The sequence below is a fragment of the Oncorhynchus kisutch genome, linkage group LG2 (genome assembly GCF_002021735.2).
Source record: "Oncorhynchus kisutch isolate 150728-3 linkage group LG2, Okis_V2, whole genome shotgun sequence".
NCBI lineage: Eukaryota > Metazoa > Chordata > Actinopteri > Salmoniformes > Salmonidae > Oncorhynchus > Oncorhynchus kisutch.
In genome coordinates, this window is record NC_034175.2 from 80,138,517 (window position 1) to 80,161,853 (window position 23,337).

At 43.0% G+C, this 23,337-nt stretch overlaps 1 protein-coding gene across 1 annotated transcript in view; it reads left to right on the forward strand.

Annotated features, from left to right (window-relative positions):
• Window positions 1–11,904: 11,904 nt before the first annotated feature.
• The window catches only part of LOC109883408 (protein FAM126B), a gene marked incomplete in the record, with an annotated part of 100,005 nt that continues 88,572 nt past the window's right edge, over window positions 11,905–23,337 (forward strand). The window contains 1 exon segment of the mRNA XM_031801891.1: window positions 11,905–12,016.

Below are 23,337 nucleotides of genomic sequence, written 5' to 3' on the forward strand. Positions count from 1 at the left end.
CGTTCCAGTTCCAATTGTCAGAGTAGAGGACCTTGTACATTTCAGGTAAAATATCAACCTAATGTTTATATCCCAGGACAAATTAGCTAGCAACAGCAAGCTAGTTAGCTAAATTGCCATGAATGTTTTATGCGCTTCGACCTGTCCCCAAATTAATATAGTTGGTTCAGAGTTCGTTTTGATATTTTAACCTGCGTGTCCTGATTGCATCTGGTGTGGATGGACAAAATCAACATGCGTGGGATGGTGCACGTGCATGCCCGGCCTAGTCAGCATGTTAGAATAAGGTTAAAACATTAGGAAATGTGGAAAAAGTGAAGGTGTCTAAATACTTTCCGAATGCACTGTACCTTAAAAAAAAGATAGAAGCATAGATCAGAAAACCAGTCAGTATCTAGTGTGACCACCATTTGGTGCGACACAACTCCTTCGTATAGAATTGATCAGGCTGTTTATTGTGGCCTATGGTATGTTGTCCCACTTCAAGTCTGTGCGAAGTTGCTGGATATTGGTGGGAACTGTCATACACTTTGATCAAGAGCATCCCAAACATGCTCAATGGGTGACATGTCTGGTGAGTATGCAGGCCATGGAAGACATTTTCAGCTTCCAGGAATTGTGTACAGATCCTTGCCACATGGGGCTGTGCATTATAATGCTGAAACATGAGGGGATTGGTGGTGGATGAATGGTATAACAATGGGCCTCAGGAGCTCTTCACGTTATCTCTGTGCATTCAAATTGCCATTGATAAAATACAATTGTGTTTGTTGTCCGTAGCGTATGCCTGCCCATACCATAACCCCACCATGACCATGGGGCACTCTGTGCACAACGTTAACATCAGCAAACTGCTCGCCCACACGACGCCATGCACGTCATCTGAGGTGAGGCCTGTTGGACGTACTGCCAAATTCTCTAAAATGACTTTGGAGGCGGCTTATTGTAGATAAATGAACATTCAATTATCTGGCAACAGCTGTGGTGGACCTTCCTGCAGTCAGAATGCCAATTGCACTCTCCCTTAACTTGAGACATCTGTGACATTGTTGTGTGACAAATCTGCTAATTTTAGAGTGGCCTTTTATCATCCCCAGCACAAGGTGCACCTGTGTAATGATGTTGTTGTTTTAGTCAGCTCCTTGATATGCCACACTTGTCAGGTGGATGGATTATCATGGCGAAGGAGAAATGCTCACTAACAGGGATGTAAACAAATTTGTGCACAACATTTTAGAGAAATGAGCTTTTTGTGCATATGGAACATTTATGGGATTTTTTATTTCAGCTCGTGAAACATGGGACCAACACTTTACATGTTGAGTTTATATTTTTGTTCAGTTAGAAGTAGCCCAAAAACCTGCAACCAATACATTTTCACCCAGGACATAAAGTCTGATTGGTGTGACAAAATCCTACAAGACCTATCAAAATCCTATAGGATCCAATATAATAAATGTTGATTTCCAATAGGATTCTGATAGAGGTGACAAAATCATATAGAATTTTTTCTGACTCGGGGTTAGAATACTGGCGATTTTCTGCACAGCCACAGATGGTGAGCTGAAATGGGTAGTTAATTAACATTGCAAGCCTGTTCTAGTAATGATTTCTTCAGTCATTCGTAAAGAGACAGGATTTTTTTTTTCTTGTGAAGACTTACAGAAAACGTTTGACCTCTGTCATTGCCAACAAAGGGTATATAACAAAGTATTGAGATAAACTTTAGTTTTTGACCAAATACTTATTTTCCACTATAATTTGCAAATAAATTCATTAAAAATCCTACAATGTGATTTTCTGGATTTTTTCTCCCCCTAATTTTGTCTGTCATAGTTGAAGTGTACCTATGATGAAAAGTACAGGCCTCATCTTTTTAAGTGGGAGAACTAGCACAATTGGTGGCTGACTAACTACTTTTTTGCCCCACTGTATATATATATATATATAGTTTATCACAAAAGCGATGCTGGCAGCACTCATACGTCCATTTCCCAAAGACAACCTCTGGATTTGACGCTGAGCACGTGCACTCAACTTCTTTGGTCGACCATGGCGAGGCCTGTTCTGAGTGGAACCTCTCCAGTTAAACCGCTGTATGGTCTTGGCCACCGTGCTGCAGCTCAGTTTCAGGGTCTTGGCAATCTTCTTATAGCCCAGGCCATCTTTATGTAGAGCAACAATTATTTTTTTCAGATCCTCAGAGAGTTCTTTGCCATGAGGTGCCATGTTGAACTTCCAGTGACCAGTCAGTTTGAGGGAGTGTAAGAGAGATGACACCAAATGTAACACACCTGCTCCCCATTCACACCTGAGACCTTGTAACACTAACGAGTCACATGACACCGGGGAGGGAAAATTTGGACATTTTCACTTAGGGGTGTACTCACTTTTGTTGCCAACAGGTTTAGATATTAATGGCTGTGTGTTGAGTTATTTTGAGGGGACAGCAAATTTACACTGTTATACAAGCTGTACACGCACTACTTTACATTGTAGCAAAGTGTCATTTCTTCAGTGTTGTCACATGAAAAGATATACTCAAATATTGACAAAAATGTGAGGGGTGTAGTCACTTTTGTGATATACTGTACATAGAGTTGGGTTCGGAAGTTTACATAGACTTAGGTTGGAGTCATTAAAACTCATTTTTCAATCACTCCACAAATTTCTTGTTAACAAACTATAGTTTTGGAAAGTCAGTTAGGACATCTACTTTGTGCATGACACAAGTACTTTTTCCTACAATTCTTTACAGACAGATTATTTCTCTTATAATTCACTGTATCACAATTCCAGTGGGTCAGAAGTTTACATACACAAAGTTGACTGTGCCTTTAAACAGCTTGGAAAATTCCTGAAAATGTCAATGCTTTAGAAGCTTCTGATAGACTAATTGACATGATTAGAGTCAATTGGAGGTGTACCTGTGGATGTATTTCAAGGCCTACCTTCAAATTCAGTGCCTCTTTGCTTGACATCATGGGAAAATCAAAAGAAATCAGCCAAGACCTCCACAAGTCTGGTTAATCCTTGGGAACAATTTCCAAATGCCCGAAGGTACCACGTTCATCTTTACAAACAATAGTATGCAAGTATAAACACCAAGGGACCACACAGCCGTCATTGCGCTCAGGAAGGAGACTTGTTTTGTCTCCTAGAGATGAAAGTACCTTGCTGAGAAAAGTAGAAATCAATCCCAGAACAACATCAAGGGACCTTGTGAAGATGCTGGAGGAAACGGGTACAAAAGTATCTATATCCACAGTAAAACGACTCCTATATCGAAATAACCTGAAAGGCCGCTCAGCAAGGAAGAAGCCACTGCTCCAAAACTGCCATAAAAAAGCCAGACTACGGTTTGCAACTGCACATGGGGACAAAGATCGTACTTTTAGAAGAAATGTCCTCTGGACTGATAAAACAAAAATAGAACTGTTTGGCCATACTGACCATCATTATGTTTGTTTGAAAAAGGGGGAGGCTTGCAAGCCGAAGAACACCCTCCGAAGCGTGAAGCACGGGTGTGGCAGCATCATGTTGTGGGGGTGCTTTGCTGCAGGATGGACCGGTGCACTTCACAAAATAGATGGCATCATGAGGTAGGAAAATGATGTGGATATATTAAAGCAACATCTCAAGTTAAAGCTTGGTCGCAAATGGGTCTTCCAAATGGACAATGACCCCAAGCATAGTTCCAAAGTTGTGGCAAAAAGGCTTAAGGAAAACAAAGTCAAGGTATTGGAGTGGCCATCACAAAGCCCTGATCTCAATCCTATAGAACATTTGGGGGCAGAACTGAAAAAGCGTGTGCGAGCAAGGAGGCCTACAAACCCGCCTCAGTTACACCAGCTCTGTCAGGAGGAATGGGCCAAAATTCACCCAACTTATTGTGGGAACCTTGTGGAAGGCCACCTGTCACATTTTACCCAAGTTCAACAATTTAAAGGCAATGCTACCAAATACTAATTGAGTGTATGTAAACTTCTGACCAACTGGGAATGTGATGAAAGAAATAAAATCTGAAATAAATCCTTCTCTATACTATTATTCTGACATGTCACATTCTTAAAATAAAGTGGTGATCCTAACTGACCTAAGACAGGGAACTTTAACTAGGAATAAATGTCAGGAATTGTGAAACTGAGTAAAATGTATTTGGCTAAGGTCTATGTAAACTTTCGACTTCAACTGTGTATAAACTCAGCAAAAAAAGAAACGTCCTCTCACTGTCAACTGCGTTTATTTTCAGAATGTGTAAATATTTGTATGAACATAACATGATACAACAACTGAGAAATAATCTGAAAAAGTTCCACAGACATGTGACTAACAGTAATGGAATAATGTGTCCCTGGACAAAGGGAGGGGGGGGTCAAAATCAAAAGTAACAGTCAGTATCTGGTGTAACCACCAGCTGCATTAAGTACTGCAGTGCATCTCCTCTTCATGGACTGCACCAGCTTTGCAAGTTCTTGCTGTGAGATGTTAACCCGCTCTTCCACCAAGGCACCTGCACACCTGCAAGTTCCTGGACATTTCTGGGCGGAGTGGCCCTAGCCCTCACCCTCCGATTCAACAGGTCCCAAACGTGCTCAATAGGATTGCGATTCGGGCTCTTCGCTGGCCATGGCAGAACACTGACATTCCTGTATTGCATTATCAGGATGAGCTTGCAGGAAGGGTACCACAAGAGGGAGGAGGATGTCTTCCCGGTAACGCACAGCGTTGAGATTGCCTGCAATGACAACAAGCTCAGTCCGATGATGCTGTGACACACCGCCCCAGACCATGACGGACCCTCCACATCGATTCTGCTCCAGAGTACAGGCCTCAGTGTAACGCTCATTCACTCGACGATAAACGCGAATCTGACCATCACCCCTGGTGAGACAAAACCGCGACTCGTCAGTGAAGAGCACTTTTTGCCAGTCCTGTCTGGTCCAGCAACAATGGCTTTGTATCCATAGGCGATGCTGTTGCCGGTGATGTCTGGTGAGGACCTGCCTTACAACAATCCTTCAGTCTAGCCTCTCTCAGCCTATTGCGGACAGTCTGAGCACTGATGGAGGGATTGTACCTTCCTGCTGTAACTCGGCAGTTGTTGTTGCCATCCTGTACCTGTCCCGCAGGTGTGATGTTCAGAATTACCGATCCTGTGCAGGTGTTGTTACACCTGGTCTGCCACTGCGAGGACAATCAGCTGTCCTTCTTGTCTCCCTGTAGTGCTGTCTTAAGTGTCTCACAGTACGGACATTGCAATTTATTGCCCTGGCCACATCTGCATCCTCATGCCTCATTGCAGCATGCCTAAGGCACGTTCACTCAGATGAGCAGGGACCCTAGGGATCTTTCTTTTTGTGTTTTTCAGAGTCAGTAGAAAGGCCTCTTTAGTGTCCTAAGTTTTCATAACTGTGACCTTAATTGCCTAGCCTCTGTAAGCTGTTAGTGCCTTAACGACCGTTCCACAGGTGCATGTTCATTATTTGTTTATGGTTCATTGAACAAGCATGGGAAACAGTGTTTAAACCCTTTACAATGAAGATCTGGGAAATTATTTTTATTTTTACTAATTATCTTTGAAAGACAGGGTCCTGAAAAAGGGCGGTTTCTTTTTTTGGGCTTTATAAATACATTTGATTGATTGATATATACAAAAATTATATTTTTGAATGTGGGGGGGGTGAAATGTCTCCGCCATCCCCAGTGAAAGTTGCACCCTGCAACAAACTATCATTTAATGGGTTCGATTAAGAAAAAGGTTCAAAAAGAATTCTGATCGGGTGTCAAAATACAAGGCTTATCAAAAGCCTATAGGATTTGCCACGCTGATCCTCATCACAAGGGCCCCTCAGGGGTGCGTGCTCAGTTCCCTCCTGTACTCCCTGTTCACTCATGACTGCACGGCCAGGCACGACTCCCCCACCTTCATTAAGTTTGCCGATGACGCAACAGTGGTAGGCCTGATCACCGGCAACGATGAGGCAGCCTATAGGGAGGAGGTCAGAGACCTGGCCGGGTGGTGCCAGGACAAAAACTTCTCCCTCAATGTGATCAAGACAAAGGAGATGATTGTGGACAACAGAGAAAAGAGGACCGAGCACACACCCATTCTCATCGACAGGGCTGCAGTGGAGCAGGTTGAGAGCTTCAAGTTCCTTGGTGTCCACATTACCAACAAACTAACATGGTCCAAGCACACCAAGACAGTTGTGAAGAGGGCACGACAAAACCTATTCCCCCTCAGGAGACTGAAAAGATTTGGCATGGGTCCTCAGATCCTAAAAAGGTTCTACAGCTGCACTATCAAGAGCTATGCATCACTGCCTGGTATAGCAACTGCTCGGCCTCCGACCATAAGACACTACAGAGGGTTCAGAACGGCCCAGTACATCACTGGGGCCAAGCTTCCTGCCATCCAGGACCTCTATACCAGGTGGTGTCAGAGGAAGGCCCTAAAAATTGTCAGACTCCAGCCACCCTAGTTATAAACTGTTCTCTCTACTACCGCAAGGCAAGCGGTACCGGAGCGTCAAGTCTAGGTCCAAGATGCTTCTAAACAGCTTCAACCCCAAGCCATAAGACTCCTGAAAACCTAATCAAATGGCTACCCAGACTATTTGCGTTGCCCCCCTATTTTACACCACTGCTACTCTGTTATTATCATCTATGCATAGTCACTTTAATAACTCTACCTTCATGTGCATATTACCTCAACTAACCGGTGCCCCTGCACATTGACTCTGTACCGGTACCCCCCTGTATATAGCCTCGCTATTGCTATTTTACTGCTGCTCTTTAATTACTTGCTACTTTTATTATTTCTTATTCTCATCCATATTTTTTTAAACTACATTGTTGGTTAGGTGGTCATAAGTAAGCATTTCACTGTAAGGTCTACCTACACCTGTTGTATTCGGTGCATGTGACTAATAAAATTAGATTTGAATACTTTTGATTTAAGAAAAGTAGTCCAATAGGATTGTGAGGTCATGACACAAAATCCTATTGGATTATAAGGTCATGACACAGCATCCTATTGGATTGTGAGATTCCTCTAGGATTCAATTGAAAAAAAATCACAAATCTTACAAGATATCTTGTCACTACAGGGTGTCACTACAGACACCCTGGTTAAATTCCAGGCTGTATCATAACCGGCTGTGATTGGGAGTCCCATCGGCAGCGCACAATTGCCCCAGCGTTGTCAGGGGTTGGCCGTTGTCTGCCGTCATTGTTAATAAGAATTTGTTATTATATTTAACCTTTAACCTTTTATTTAACCATTTATTTAACTATAATTTAAATTTAAAAACAAAAAAGTATGTATTAAGGCTGTCACTGTTACGGCTTTCTAGTTGTGATGAAGGAGAGTCGGACCAAACTGCAGCATGTCGATTGCGATCCATGTTTATATAAACAAACGTAAACACGAACACTACAAAACAATAAACGAAAACCGAAAACAGCCTATACTTGTGCAAACTAACAGAGAGTACACATAGGACAATCACCCACGATAAACTCAAAGAATATGGCTGCCTAAATATGGTTCCCAATCAGAGACAACGATAAGCACCTGCCTCTAATTGAGAACCACTCCAGACAGCCATAGACCTTGCTAGATAACTCCACTAGCTACAATCCCAAAAACCTACACACCAAAACAAAACACACCACAATACAAAAACTCCATGCCACACCCTGGCCTGACCCAATACATGAAGAAAAACACAAAATACTTAGACCAGGGCGTGACAGAACCCCCCCCCCCTAAGGTGCGGACTCCCGAACGCACCTCAAAACAATAGGGAGGGTCCGGGTGGGCGTCTGTCCATGGTGGCATCTCCGGCGCGGGACGTGGAACCCACTCAGTTAATGTCTTAGTCCCCTCTCCTCGCGTCCCTGGATAGACCACCCTCGCCGCCGACCATGGCCTAGTAGTCCTCACCCAGAACCCCACTGGACTGAGGAGCAGATCGGGACTGAAGGACAGCTCGGGACTGAGGGGAAGCTCGGGACTGAGGGGAAGCTCGGGAGTGAGAGAAAGCTCGGGAGTGAGAGAAAGCTCGGGAGTGAGAGAAAGCTCAGGAGTGAGAAGAAGCTCAGGCAGGTAGATAGATCTACCAGATCCTGGCTGGCTGGTGGTTTCAGCAGATCCTGGCTGACTGACAGATCCTGGCTGACTGGCAGATCCAGGCTGACTGGCAGATCTGGAAGGTCCTGGCTGACTGGCAGATCTGGAAGAGTCTGGTTGACTGGCAGATCTGGAAGAGTCTGGTTGACTGGCAGATCTGGAAGAGTCTGGTTGACTGGCAGATCTGGAAGAGTCTGGTTGACTGGCAGATCTGGAAGAGTCTGGTTGACTGGCAGATCTGGAAGAGTCTGGTTGACTGGCAGATCTGGAAGAGTCTGGTTGACTGGCAGATCTGGAAGAGTCTGGTTGACTGGCGGATCTGGAAGAGTCTGGCTGACTGGCGGATCCTGGCAGACTGAAAGATCTGGCTGCTCCATGCTGACTGGCGTCTCTGGCTGCTCCACGCTGACTGGCGTCTCTGGCTGCTCCATGTAGGCTGACAGTTCTGGCGGCTTCTTACAGACTGGCAGCTCTGGCGGCTTCTTACAGACTGGCAGCTCCTTGCAGACTGGCAGCTCCTTACAGATTGGCAGCTCCTTGCAGGCTGGCAGCTCCTTGCAGGCTGGCAGCTCCTTATAGACTGGCAGCTCCTTACCGACTGGCAGCTCCTTGCAGACTGACAGCTCCTTGCAGACTGACAGCGTTGTGCAGACTGGCAGCTCCTTGCAGACTGGCAGCTCATTGCAGACTGGCAGCTCTGGCTGCTCCATGCAGACTGACAGCTCTGGCTGCTCCATGTAGACTGACAGCTCTGGCTGCTCCATGCAGACTGACAGCTCAGGCTGCTCCATGCAGACTGACAGCACCTTGCAGACTGGCAGCTCCTTGCAGACTGGCAGCTCCATGCAGACTGGCAGCTCCATGCAGACTGGCAGCTCCTTGCAGACTGGCAGCTCCTTGCAGACTGGCATCTCTGGCTGCTCTATGCAGACTGACATCTCTGGCTGCTTCATGCAGACTGACAGCTCTGGCTGCTCCATGTAGACTGGCTGCTTCATGCAGACTGGCAGCTCGGGCTGCTCCCTGCAGGCTGGCAGCTCCAGCTGCTCCCTGCAGGCTGGCAGCTCCAGCTGCTCCCTGCAGGCTGGCAGCTCCAGCAGCTCCAGCTGCTCCCTGCAGGCTGGCAGCTCCAGCTGCTCCCTGCAGGCTGGCAGCTCTAGCTGCTCCCTGCAGGCTGGCAGCTCCAGCTGCTCCCTGCAGGCTGGCAGCTCCAGCTGCTCCCTGCAGGCTGGCAGCTCCAGCTGCTCCCTGCAGGCTGGCAGCTCCAGCTGCTCCCTGCAGGCTGGCAGCTCTAGCTGCTCCCTGCAGGCTGGCAGCTCTGTCTGCGCTGAACAGGCGGGAGACTCCGGCAGCGCAGGAGAGGAGAGAGGCTCTGGCTGCACTGAACAGGCGGGAGACTCCGGCAGCGCTGTAGAGGAGAAAGGCTCTGGCTGCGCTAAACAGGCGGGAGACTCCAGCAGCGCAGGAGAGGAGAAAAGCGCTGGCTGCGCTAAACAGGCGGGAGACTCCAGCAGCGCAGGAGAGGAGAAAAGCGCTGGCTGCGCTAAACAGGTGGGAGACTCCAGCAGCGCAGGAGAGGAGAAAAGCGCTGGCTGCGCTGAACAGGCGGGAGACTCCAGCAGCGCAGGAGAGGAGAAAGGCTCTAGCTGCGCTAAACAGGCGGGAGACTCCAGCAGCGCAGGGGAGGAGAAAAGCGCTGGCTGCGCTGAACAGGTGAGAGACTCTGAAGGCCTGGTGCGTAGTGCTGGAACTGGTGGTACTGGATCGAGGACACGCACAGGAAGCCTGGTGCGGGGAGCTGCTACTGGAGGACTGGAGTGTGGAGGTGGCACAGGATGGGCTAGACCGTGAAGGCGTACTGGAGATCTTGAGAGCAGTGTTGGCACAGGACGTGCAAGGCTAGGGATGTGCACAGGAGGCCTGGTGCGTGAGGCTGGCACCAACTTCACCAGCCGACTAACACGCACCTCAGGACGAGGATGGACAGCTAACCCAGGTGCCATCAAATCCCCAACACGTTCCGTCGGGCGAATCCCATGCAAAAAGCACCAACACAGCAACTCATTTCTCTCTCCTCCAATTTCCCCATTAACTCCTTCACAGTCTCTGTTTCGCTCACCTCCAACACCGGCTCTGGTTCTGGTCTCCTCCTTGGCTCCTCACGATAAACAGGGAGAGTTGGCTCAGGTATATCTCCTGACTCAGCCACTCTCCCTCTGGGCCCCCCCAATACATTTTTTGGGGTGACTCTCGGGTATCGCTCTGCGCCGCCGTGTCTGTTTCTCCAACTCCATTCGCCTATAGCCCTCTTTGCACTGCTCTAGCGAATCCCAGGCGGGCTCAGGCACTCTCTCTGGGTTGGCCGCCCACCTGTCTATTTCATCCCGTCGTATACTCCATGCTTCTGCTGTCCATAACCTCCTCATAACACCGCTGTTGCTGCCTTTGTTGCCTCTCCTCTTTCGGCTGCTCCTGCCTGTTGACACGCCGCTTAGTCCGTTGGTGGTGGGTGATTCTGTTACGGCTTTCTAGTTGTGATGAAGGAGAGTCGGACCAAACTGCAGCGTGTCGATTGCGATCCATGTTTATATAAACAAACGTAAACACGACTAAACACGAACACTACAAAACAATAAACGAAAACCGAAAACAGCCTATACTTGTGCAAACTAACAGAGAGTACACATAGAACAGATAGGACAATCACCCACGACAAACTCAAAGAATATGGCTGACTAAATATGGTTCCCAATCAGAGACAACGATAAGCACCTGCCTCTAATTGAGAACCACTCCAGACTGCCATAGACCTTGCTAGATAACCCCACTAGCTACAATCCCAAAAACCTACACACCAAAACCCCAAGACAAAACACACCACAATACAAAAACTCCATGCCACACCCTGGCCTGACCCAATACATGAAGAAAAACACAAAATACTTAGACCAGGGCGTGACAGTCACTACCTCACTCTTCAAACAAGGTGCAATGAAATGAGGAGCAAACTTCCTGAAGAGAAAATTTAGGAAATCATGGAGGACTGTGGAAGTTAATAAAAGTGCACCCAACAACATTCATCAGGCCCAGAATGTTGATTCTATATGAGATCCTTGGGCCGTCCCTAACCATAACCCTAACCGTTTTAAATTATAACTACAGTCTTGGGACGTCCCAAGGAATCCGTTTAGACTTTTAATAATAATGGAGGAGGGTTTTATATATTCGAAATGGCCTCCTATGGCCTCAGGTACCAATCATAATGGGATACGACACAAAGCATGTTGTTACATGAGTTAGTTGCAAAAGTCTGACCAATAGGAAGCTATATAGAAAAGTATAAAATCCTCTTTAATTTGCCAATCTGTAATACCCTGATGAATTTCCACTTCGCCCAATAGTTGCTGAATTTCCTCTTCACAGGTGAGGTGAAAATACACAATGTATCTGGAAGAATTTGTTTCTAGGCGTACTGTCTGGTGCCTCCAAATAAAATGTCCAGGTCTCACAGAAAAATGTAAATGAGTGCCCTATCTAGTATTGCTTCAAAATGAATGGTACACAGTTTTGATGGAAAACTAATCTTTTGAATAATTCCCATAGATTTATAGGATAGTCTCGTTCTAATTATAGCTCATCGGATAGTCCACACATCCTTTCCGCAATATTTGCTTCACCTATAGTGATGCATTTCTGTACTGAGACTGTCCAATGGAAGGGCAGCAGCATAGCGGGGAGGCGAGGTGATTGGAGAATAGGTTGGGGGAGTCAGATAACGTTCACACGACAGACACGCAATGATTCAATGAAAACTACAGACATTTCTAGCTTCGTTGGTCGAATTCATGTGAAATCTGCTGTTAACGCATGACAAATTGGGTAAGTTATATTTCTCTATGTAGCGACGCACCGCTGACAACGTAGCTAGTTGGATTTCCAACTGGGATTATTTTTTGTAACGAGCCAGGAGTGAACACCTTTACGGTTTTAACTAGGAGCCTGTTTTCTAGTTTCTCGACCTTGTCATTCGATGCTAACTTGATGGTAAGCTAATTTTACCTTTTTGAACCGGGAGTAACACTAGTCTCTGGATGTGGTTTTGGCTGACTAATATATCCTGGGCAGTATATCCTAGTTAGTATATCCTGGCTAGTACAGTATATCCTAGTTAGTATATCCTAGCAGTATATCCTAGTTAGTATATCCTGGCTAGTATAGTACATCCTAGCAGTATATCCTAGTTAGCATTGGCTTGCTACGTTACCCAGCCAGCTACGTGTCAACATTTCGTGACGGTAGCCGGGCATGACACCGAACAGATTTGTTCGTTGTGCAAAGCTAGACATTATTATTATTATTAGCTGCTATATTACACAATTAAAACCGCAGAATGTTATGTTGTTGAACCGTGACGTTGTCTGCCTGCGGGCAATATTGAAACCTATAAAACTTGGAAGTTGGAGCCAACCTTCATCAAGCTATAGCGCCAAAAAAGCAGCACACCCATTGCTAACATTAATGTTACCTAACGGAGTCGTCGGTGAAATCAGCTGACTAGGTTGAGGTGCGCTGGTTGTTTGTCAGCCCTAGTAAACCTTAACGTTACATGTCCTGTTTAAAGGTGAATTGGCTCTGGAAGCCAAAACAGCCTAATACTCCCATCTTTAGAAACATAAATCCCTCTAACGTTACATTCATATCACATCAAAATCATTTAACAAATGCGAAATACACGCTTACTGTTTTAACCAATGATGTTTATAACCCCTGGACTGACAGGCGCGCTTTATTGAAGCCACTACGCAGCCATTTTGGTGGTACTCAATTGTAAAATAAATGATTTTGGAATCTATAGAAATGCATTAATGTCTGCATTAGTTTTGAAACGTTTATTCTATTACAGATACCGTAAAGCATACTTTAAAATTATATTATGTGAGCCAAACATGACAATTAAAAAGAGAAACAAATGTTTTTTAAAATAATTTTGCTGGCCCCACTACAACTAAAAAAATACTTAAATACATGTAATTTTGTCCTTGAAACATTTTAATTTCAATACTGTAGAATTCCATTCATTCCTATAGAGAACTGTTCCAACTAGGGAGAGCCAATATGGCTGACCGGTGGCTTCAAAGCCCCTTAAATTCCAATACATAGCTTCAGCAATCCAGGGTTTATATATGTCATTGGTTTTAACAGTTGCAGCAGACAGTTTTTTTCAGCGATAACATGTTTGTGGTGTCTGTTTTGTTAACACACCGGTGTTCAGAGACGTAGATGGGTAATTAGCACAGGTAGTCCACGCCGTCTGTCTTTCTGTAAACAAGCGCTGTAACATGGAAATATGGCCGTTTGGGAGCCCTAACTAACCCTATAAAAGTGAGCATCAATTTAAGTTTTTTTTATTTGTTCCTGTTCTCGCTGATATGAAAGATAAGGTCTTATGCTTCCAAAACCTTACCGCAAGCGATGTGTTAATTTACTTGATTTAACCTTTATTTAACTAGGCAAGTCAGTTAAGAACAAATTCTTATTTACAATGATGGCCTACACCGGCCAAACCTGGACGACGCTATTTAACTTGTTTTTAAAATGTAAATGTATTGTATAATGTGAATGTTTTGTGCCTTTCGCCTCTATTGCAATAATAATAATAATGACAATAAGGACGTGCAGTTTGGGTTTATTTATATATATTGTTTATCGCTACACAGAGCTTACTGGGTTGTGCATTTTTTATTTCACCTTTATTTAACCAGGTAGGCTAGTTGAGAACACCTTTATTTAACCAGGTAGGCTAGTTGAGAACAAGTTCTCATTTGCAACTGCGACCTGGCCAAGATAAAGCATAGCAGTGTGAACAGACAACACAGAGTTACACATGGCGTAAACAATTAACAAGTCAATAACACAGTAGAAAAAAAGAGTCTATATACATTGTGTGCAAAAGGCATGAGATAGGTGGATAATTACAATTTTGCAGATTAACACTGGAGTGATACAATTTTTTTGATCAGATGGTCATGTACAGGTAGAGATATTGGTGTGCAAAAGAGCAGAAAAGTAAATAAATAAAACAGTATGGGGATGAGGTAGGTGAAAAGGGTGGGCTATTTACCGATGGACTATGTACAGCTGCAGCGATCGGTTAGCTGCTCAGATAGCAGATGTTTGAAGTTGGTGAGGGAGATAAAAGTCTACTGGGTAAATCCAATCACTTTTTCACAGCACCACTTTTGATTTGAACAAATCCTTCACATACATATTTACTCATTGTAGAAGTGCTCAAAGTATATATATTTTTAAATAAAAAATAAATAAAATCTGAACGCCAAAATATTCAACAGTTAAGTGTTGACCCATTTTGCATACCCTACCATACCATGAGACATAAATGTCTTCAGCACTGGAAAGGGTAAATGGTTGAGGTTAATTTCATTTAAAAGCTTACAAACAGGGTTGTCAAAATAGTTTTTTGAATTTCTGGGGGAATTTTTTAATTTTTTAAAAACCTTTTAACAGCGTCCCACCTCGACAACAGCCAGTGAAATTGCAGGGCGCCAAATTCAAAACAGAAATCCCATAATTAAAATTCCTCAAACATACAAGAATTATCCACCATTGTAAAGATAAATCCAACCACAGTGTCCAATTTCAAAAAGGCTTTACTGCGAAAGCACACCAAACGATTGTTGGGTCAGTACCTAGTCACAGGAAAAACACAGCCATTTTTCCAGCCAAAGAGAGGAGTCACAAAAAGCAGAAATATAGAAAATTAATCACTAACCTTTGATCTTCATCAGCTGGCACTCATAGGACTTCATGTTATACAATACATGTATGTTTTGTTTGATAAAGTTCATATTTATATCCCAAAATCTCAGTTTACATTAGCGTGTTATGGTCAGAAATGCATTGTCTCAAACATCCGGGGGAAAGTGCAGAGAGCCACATCAAATAACAGAAATATTCATCATAAACATTGATGAACGATACAAGTGTTAAGCATGGAATTATAGATAAACTTCTCCTTAATGCAACCGCTGAGTCAGATTTCAAATATGCTTTATGGCGAAAGCACACTTTGCGATTATGTTAGGTCAGCTCCAAGCCACAGAAACCCATACAGCCATTTTCCAAACAAGGAGAGGTGTCACCAAAGTCAGAAATAGCATTAAAATGAATCACTTACATTTGATGATCTTCATCTGGTGGCACTCCCGGGTCTCCATGTTAGACAATAAATGTTCGTTTTGTTCGATAATGTCCCTCTTTATGACCAAAAACCTCCTTTTTGTTAGCACGTTTTGTACAGTAACCCGAATGCAGATGGTGCGTGCACAGACAGTAAAAAAAAACAAAGTACAATAAAAGTTAGTAGAAACATGCCAAATGATGTTTAAAATTAATCCTCCGGTTGTTTGTGTCATAAATAATATTTCAACCGGAAAAAAGCTTCATCAATAGGAAAGGAGAAACAAGAACGGTGCGTTCACAATCAGACGCATGGCTGATGAATGGAGATTTCCACTGGCCACTGATTGAAAGTGCTGTATCTCCCTAATTTTTCAGAGTAAAAGCCTGAAACAATGCCTAAAGACTGGTCACATGTTGAGGAAGCCATAGAGCTCGTGAACTGGGTCCTAAGTCTTTGTATGGTGGATAGGCTTTCAATGGAAAAACAGCCTTTCAAAATAATAGTACTTCCTGGTTGGATTTTCCTCGGGTTTTCGCCTGCCATATCAGTTCTGTTATACTCAGACATTATTTTAACAGTTTTGGAAACTTTAGAGTGTTTTCTAACTAAATCTAATTATATATACATATATTCAAGAGCATGTTGTGACTCAACTGATGGCGGGCACAGCACAAAAACCTTAGATGATATAAATTAATTAGTGTCTAAGCTACAAAATAATAAACTTGGGTTTACCGGTTTTCAGATAGATGTTAACTTCACTAGTGTAGGGGTCAGCAATCGGAATTTTGGATGAAAATTGTACCCAAATTAAACTACCTGCTACTCAGGCCCAGAAGATAGATATCTATATATATGTCATATCGGTGCATCACTTATCAATGAAAAGGACATCCCGGCCGGCCAAACCCTCCCCTAACCTGGACGCCGCAGGGCCAATTGAATGCTGTCTCATGGGTATCATGGCCGGCTGCGAGTCTGTAGTGACACCTTTAGCCCTGTGACGCAGTGCCTTAAGACCACTGTGCCGCTTAGGATGCCCGAACCGGATTGACTTGACACAACGTGAAAAGGAAGCTGTACAAACTAAACGGAAACGACATTTTACTTTAAGGAGTTTGAGTCCTCCATGAAGTGTTCATCCACTTATACGGGTAAGAGTCTAGCTACATTTAAAGATATTAAACATTTCTAATTTTGTCAGTCATTTTCATTGCAAGTTAAAGTGTAATGTTAGCTGGCATGCTCGCTAGCTAAGGATACGTGTATGATCAATTTAGAAAAGTATCTGGTTAAGCATAATGTAATAATTATAAAATATTTATACTATTTTTTTTCTGGATGCTTTCTCTTTTTGATATTGCTACTATGAAAATTTGCAAGTAAACATTTCACTGTACCTTTTGCACTTTTTAATCTTTTTGTATTTATTAAGGATCCCTTTTAGCGGTTGCCAAGGCAGCAGCTACTCTTCCTGGTGTCCAAACACATTAAGGCACTTGCATATAAAACAGTACAACATATAACATTATTACACCACTACATATGTATAATACAGTTACTAATACAATGTTAGTGCTTGTGCGCGTAAACGTGTCGGTACCTTTTTGTGTGTGTCTCTTCACAGACACACATTATCTGATTCTACTGTTGCATCAGTGACCTGATGTGGAATAGAGATCCATGTAGTCATGGCTCTGTAGTACTGTACACCTCCCTAGTCTGTTCTGGACTTGGGGATTGTGAAGAGACCTCTAGTAGCATGTCTTGTGGGGTATGCATGGTTGTCTGAGCTGTGTGCTATTAGTTTAAACAGTCAGCTCGGTGCATTCAGCATGTCAAGTTCTTACAAAAACAAGTAGTGATGCCGTTAATCTCCCGCTTTTGAGCCATGAGAGATTAACATTGCATATAATTGTTAGCTACCCGTTTACTTTTAAGGGCCAGCCGTGCTGCCCTGTTCTGAGCCAATTGTAATTTTCCTGTGCCTCTTTGTGGCACCTGACCACACAACTGAACAGTAGTCCAGGTGCGACAAAACTAGGGCCTGTAGGACCTGCCTTGTTGATAGTGTTGTTAAGAAGGCAGAGCAGCGCTTTATTATGGACAGACTTCTCCCCATCCTAGCTACTGTTGTATCAATGTTTTGACCATGACAGTTTACAATCCAGGGTTACTCCAAACAGTTTAGTCACCTCAACTTTCTGAATTTCCACATTACTCATTACAAGATTTAGTTGAGGTTTAGTGAATGATTTGTCCCAAGACCAACTTATTCCTTAATTCTGAAACTAACTGCAACTGTTTTAAGTGTTGCATTTATTTCAGTCAATGTAGTAGCTGACATGTACAGTGTTGAGTCATCTGCATACAAAGACATTCTTTACTCAAAGCGTGTCATTAGTAAAGATTGAAAAAAAGCTATGGGCCTAGACGGCTGCCCTGGGGAATTCCTGATTCTTCCTGGATTATGTTGGCTAGGCTTCCATTAAATAACAGGTTTTGTGTTCTGTTAGACAGGTAACTCTTTATCCACAATATAGCAGGGGGTGTAAAGCCATAAAACAAGTTTTTCCAGCAGCAGACTGATCAATAATGTCAAAAGCCGCATGGAAATCTAACACAACAGCCCCCACTATCTTTTTATCATACATTTCCCCCAAAAGTTTGAGTTGCTCCATTATTTGTCATTTATCTTTGTTTTCATAGTATGGATTCTTATTTTTATTCAGTTTAGTCACATGATTTCTCAATTTGCAGTACTTTTGCCAATCGGTTGTGCAGCCAGACCTATTCGCCATTCCTTTTGCCTCATCACTCTCAATTCTACAATTTTAAAATTCCTCATCAATCCATGGGGATGTAACTTTTTGTTGTTGTAGTTTTCTATATTTTTAAAAACCTTTTTCTCCCCAATGTTGTGGTATCCCATCGCTGCAACTCCCATATGGACTCGGGAGAGGCGAAGGTCGAGAGCCGCGTGTCCTCAAACACAACCCGTCCAAGCAGCACTGCTTCTTGACACAATGCCTGCTTAACGCGGAAGCCAGCCGCACCAATGTCGGAGGAAACACTGTACAGCTGGTGACCGTGTCAGCGTGCTTTGCGCCTGGCCGGCCACAGAAGTTGCAAGAGCGCAATGGGACAAGAACATCCCTGCCGGCCAAACCCTCCCCTAACCCGTTCGACACTGGGCCAATTAAAGCGCTGCCCAATGGGTCTCCCGGTCGCGGCCGGCTGCGACAGAGCCCCGACTCGAAACCAGGATCTCTAGTGGCACAGCTAGCGCTGCAATGCAGTGCCTTTGACCACTGTGCCACTCGGAAGGCAGTCATTTTCTTAATGGGTGCATGCTTATTAGCGACTGGAATAAGCAAATTCATAAATGTGTCAAGTGCAGCGTGCGTCTGTTTTCCTCTTATTACACATCACGGACCAACATATGAATCACTACAAAACTTCTTGTATGACCTCTTATGCACTTTAGGCCCAGCCTTTGGAACTTTGGTTTTCCTAGATATGGCTACTATATTGTGATCACTACAACCTATGCATCTGGATACTGCTTTAAAGCAGATTTATGCAGCATTAGTAAAGGTGTGATCAATTAATGTAGATTTCATTCCTGTGCTGTTTGTAACTACCCTGGTAGGTTGACTGATATCCTGAACCAGGTTGCAGGCACTGGTTACAGTTAGAAGCTTTTTCCCGAGTGGACAGCTTGATGAAAGCCAGTCAATATTTAAATCCCCCCGAAAATATACCTCTGTTGATATCACATATATTATCAAGCATTTCACACATGTCATACAGATTAGAGGTCGACCGATTAATCGGAATGGCCTATTAATTAGGGCCGATTTCAAGTTTTCATAACAATCGGAAATCTGTATTTTTGGGCGCCAATTTTTTTTAAAATTTATTTATTTAAAATAATTATAAAACAAATATTTGTCAGTTAAAAACATTCTTATTTTCAATGACGGCCTAGGAACGGTGGGTTAACTGCCTCGTTCAGGGGCAGAAAGACAATTTTCACCATGTCAGCTCGGGGGATCCAATCATGCAACCTTACAGTTAACTAGTCCAACCTCTCTCTCGTTGCACTCCACAAGGAGTGGAGTGCAAATGCAGTAAGCCAAGGTAAGTTGCTAGCTAGCATTAAACTTATCTTATAAATAACAATCAATCATAATCACTAGTTAACTACAAATGGTTGATGATATTACTAGATATTATCTAGCATATCCTGTGTTGCATATGCTAGAAAGTATCTGACTGAGCGGTATCTGACTGAGCGGTGGTAGGCAGAAGCAGGCGCGTAAACATTCATTCAAACAGCACTTTCGTGCGTTTTGCCAGCAGCTCTTCGTTGTGCTTCAAGCATTGCGCTGTTTATGACTTCAAACCTATCAACTCCCGAGATGAGGCTGGTGTGACCGAAGTGAAATGGCTGGCTAGTTAGCGCGCGCTACTAGTGTTTCAAACTTCACTCGCTCTGAGCCTTGGGGTGGTTGCTTCCCTTGCTCTGCATGGGTAACGCTGTTTCGATGTGGTGGCTATTGTCGTTGTGTTGCTGGTTTGAGCCCAGGGAGGAGCGGGACGGAAGCTATACTGTTACACTGGCAATACTAAAGTGCCTATAAGAACATCCAATAGTCAAAGCTTAATGAAATACAAATGGTATAGAGGGAAATAGTCCTATAATAACTACAACCTAAAACTTCTTACTTGGGAATATTGAAGACTCATGTTAAAAGGAACCACCAGCTTTCAAATGTTCTGAGCAAGGAACTGAAACATTAGCTTTCTTACGTAGCACATATTGCACTTTTACATTCTTCTCCAACACTTTGTTTTTGCATTATTTAAACCAAATTGAACACTGTTCATTATCTACTTGAGGCTAAATTGATTTTATTGATGTATTATATTAAGTTAAAATAAGTGTTAATTCAGTATTGTTGTAATTGTCATTATTATTTATATATATATATATATATATATATATATATATATATATATATATATATATATATATATATATATATATATATATATTTTTTTTTTAAATCAGCTGATTTGAATTGGTATCGGCTTTTTTGGTCCTCCAATAATCTGTATCGGTATCGGCGTTGAAAAACTGTTAGTACTTGCTGGTCTAGAGCAGCTTCCCACCAGAATGGGCTTTAGGTGAGGCAGATGAACATGTAGCCATATTATTTCAACAGTATTTAACATGAGATCATCTCTAAGCTTTACAGGAATGTGGTTCTGAATATAAACTGCAACCCCTCCACCTTTGGTAGATGTTATAACTTTGTATTGCTACCACTGTATCATCAAAGGTATTATCTAAGTGAGTTTCAGGGATAGTCAGAATATGAATGTCTTCTGTTACAAGCAAGTTATTGACTTCATGGACCTTGTTTCTTAGGCTACATATGTTAATATGGGCTATTTTTAGCACTTTATTGGGTTGCTTGATTGTTTTGAATGCTTTACTGGGAAGCTTATCAGAGGTAGACTTACTCATGTTATTTACATTTGGGCTGATAGTGCAGGGTGAGCTGCATAAAGTAGTCTTCCTACTAGGGCACACCGCCTCAGTGCGAACAGTATATCTCTGGTTCATAGGCACACGATTTCTGCATACAACAGCTGTAGGACAGAGGTATTCAGGGCAGTTAGGAATGAAGACTTCTACAGTAGATGTACCCAAACATTCAAGGGCCATTTTCTCAAAAGTTACAAGTTTATCAACTTTCAAATCAGAATTACTTTCTTATTGTTCCTAATCTTTGGAGTATGATATACCAGTTTTTTAGCTCTGAGTCGCTACTTTTATCCAATGTAAAAAGCACCATTTAATGTTGCTACATAAGCCCTAAAAGAGGTGGCGGGTGACAAACTCAGTGAAATTGTTGCATTATTTTTGTTCACTTGACTTGATTTCCACTAGATAACGCATCCACACAGTCAAAACCTTGATATCCACTAGTTAACGCATCCACACAGTCAAAACCTTGATATCCACTAGTTAACACATCCACACAGTCAAAACCTTGATATCCACTAGTTAACACATCCACACAGTCAAAACCTTGATATCCACTAGTTAACACATCCACACAGTCAAAACCTTGATATCCACTAGTTAACACATCCACACAGTCAAAACCTTGATATCCACTAGTTAACACATCCACACAGTCAAAACCTTGATATCCACTAGTTAACACATCCACACAGTCAAAACCTTGATATCCACTAGTTAACACATCCACACAGTCAAAACCTTGATATCCACTAGTTAACACATCCACACAGTCAAAACCTTGATATCCACTAGTTAACACATCCACACAGTCAAAACCTTGATATCCACTAGTTAACACATCCACACAGTCAAAACCTTGATATCCACTAGTTAACACATCCACACAGTCAAAACCTTGATATCCACTAGTTAACACATCCACACAGTCAAAACCGATTTCCCATTTTGACCACAGTTGCCACTCCGGTGGGAGAAATTAATAGGTGAAAATCACAGCCGATGCTATCATTACACTATTACTGCAGATAAATTATGGACATTTTTGTGAAATTACAATTTAAAAAAAATCCTGTGTGTAGTACATTTTTTTACATTTTAAGTAAATTTGTAGTGGTCTACCAGCTAAATTGCAGTCGTCTGAAGGGAAAGGTCCAGTCTACGATTTCTATTGTTGAAATGACACCCACCCTGTATTCAAGAGCATGTTATCTCAACTGATGAAACTGCAATATCTTTTTCAATAAATAATCTAGTTGGACAGCACTGTTTGTGCGTTTTAAAAAAATGATTCAAACCTCAACCAGTTATATTTTCCAGTGAAGAAGGGTATTCAAAATGGGTCTACTCGGAGCACCTTTTTATCTCCGTAATATGTTAGCATTCAAGTAAAAACAAAAGTCCTTTTCTGACCACTTCTTCCATCATGTATGGGAAGTTGTTTTGGGTTAAATCTAAAGTGATGCTGTCAAAAAGGGATTGAATTTAAATGGATTTACCTTACTGAAGTTATATCCCCCAGAGCTATGCAGAGTCCCAACAATACATCATGCCCTCCTGCACCATCTGCACCACCCGAGGGATACCTGCTCAGGGGATCAGGTTAACAGGTCCCCCTCTTTTAGGCCTAGATTGTATCTAAGGCTATTGTGTCATTTAGGATTTAAACTGCAGAAATGGGAGATTCCAAACTGACTGAATCCGTAAGAGGAAGCACTGAACAGGTTAATCACACAAGTCATGTGAAGGCTACTGAATGGACAGGGCCAGCTGAACATGTGCGTAGCATGCAGACAGAGGGAGCCTTGCTGAGTCCCACTGATAGAGACAGGCAGGAGGCCTGGCTGTCAGCTTTGTCACATCTGTGTGTTATAATCTACCTCCTATGGTGAGGATTGTACCCCTATTGAGACGCGCTAGGGTTCTCTCTGGATTACACTGTCAAAGCAGCACTGAGGAAGAGCAACATGTCTCCTGATTTATTCTGTTGCATCAAAGTTTTCAGAAGCGTGTTACTCGCCTGGTCTTTCTGGATTCATGTGACGCAGTTTGGGACTAGTGGCTGGACAGACACTCAGGCAGACAGCCTTCTGCGACGCATGTGATTCCCAGGGAAGTGGTTCTGGGATAAGTTATATGGGTTTCATCCTTATACTCACCAGGGAAGGGCCTAAGGCTGTTTCCCAAATGACACCCTATTCCTTACATAGTGCACTAATTTTGACCAGGGTCCATAGGGAATAGAGTGCCATTTGGGAAGTTGCTTATTGGCAGTCCTCCATAGGAATGAGTAGAATCCTAAAGTATTTGATTTCCATGTAGTTTTGTCCTTAACATGGATTGAAGTCTTTTACGTTTTAGCTCACATATCATGTAAAAGTATGCATTAGGTGTCTGTAATGGAATGAACGTGGCAAAAAACAATGTAGACAATATATTAGG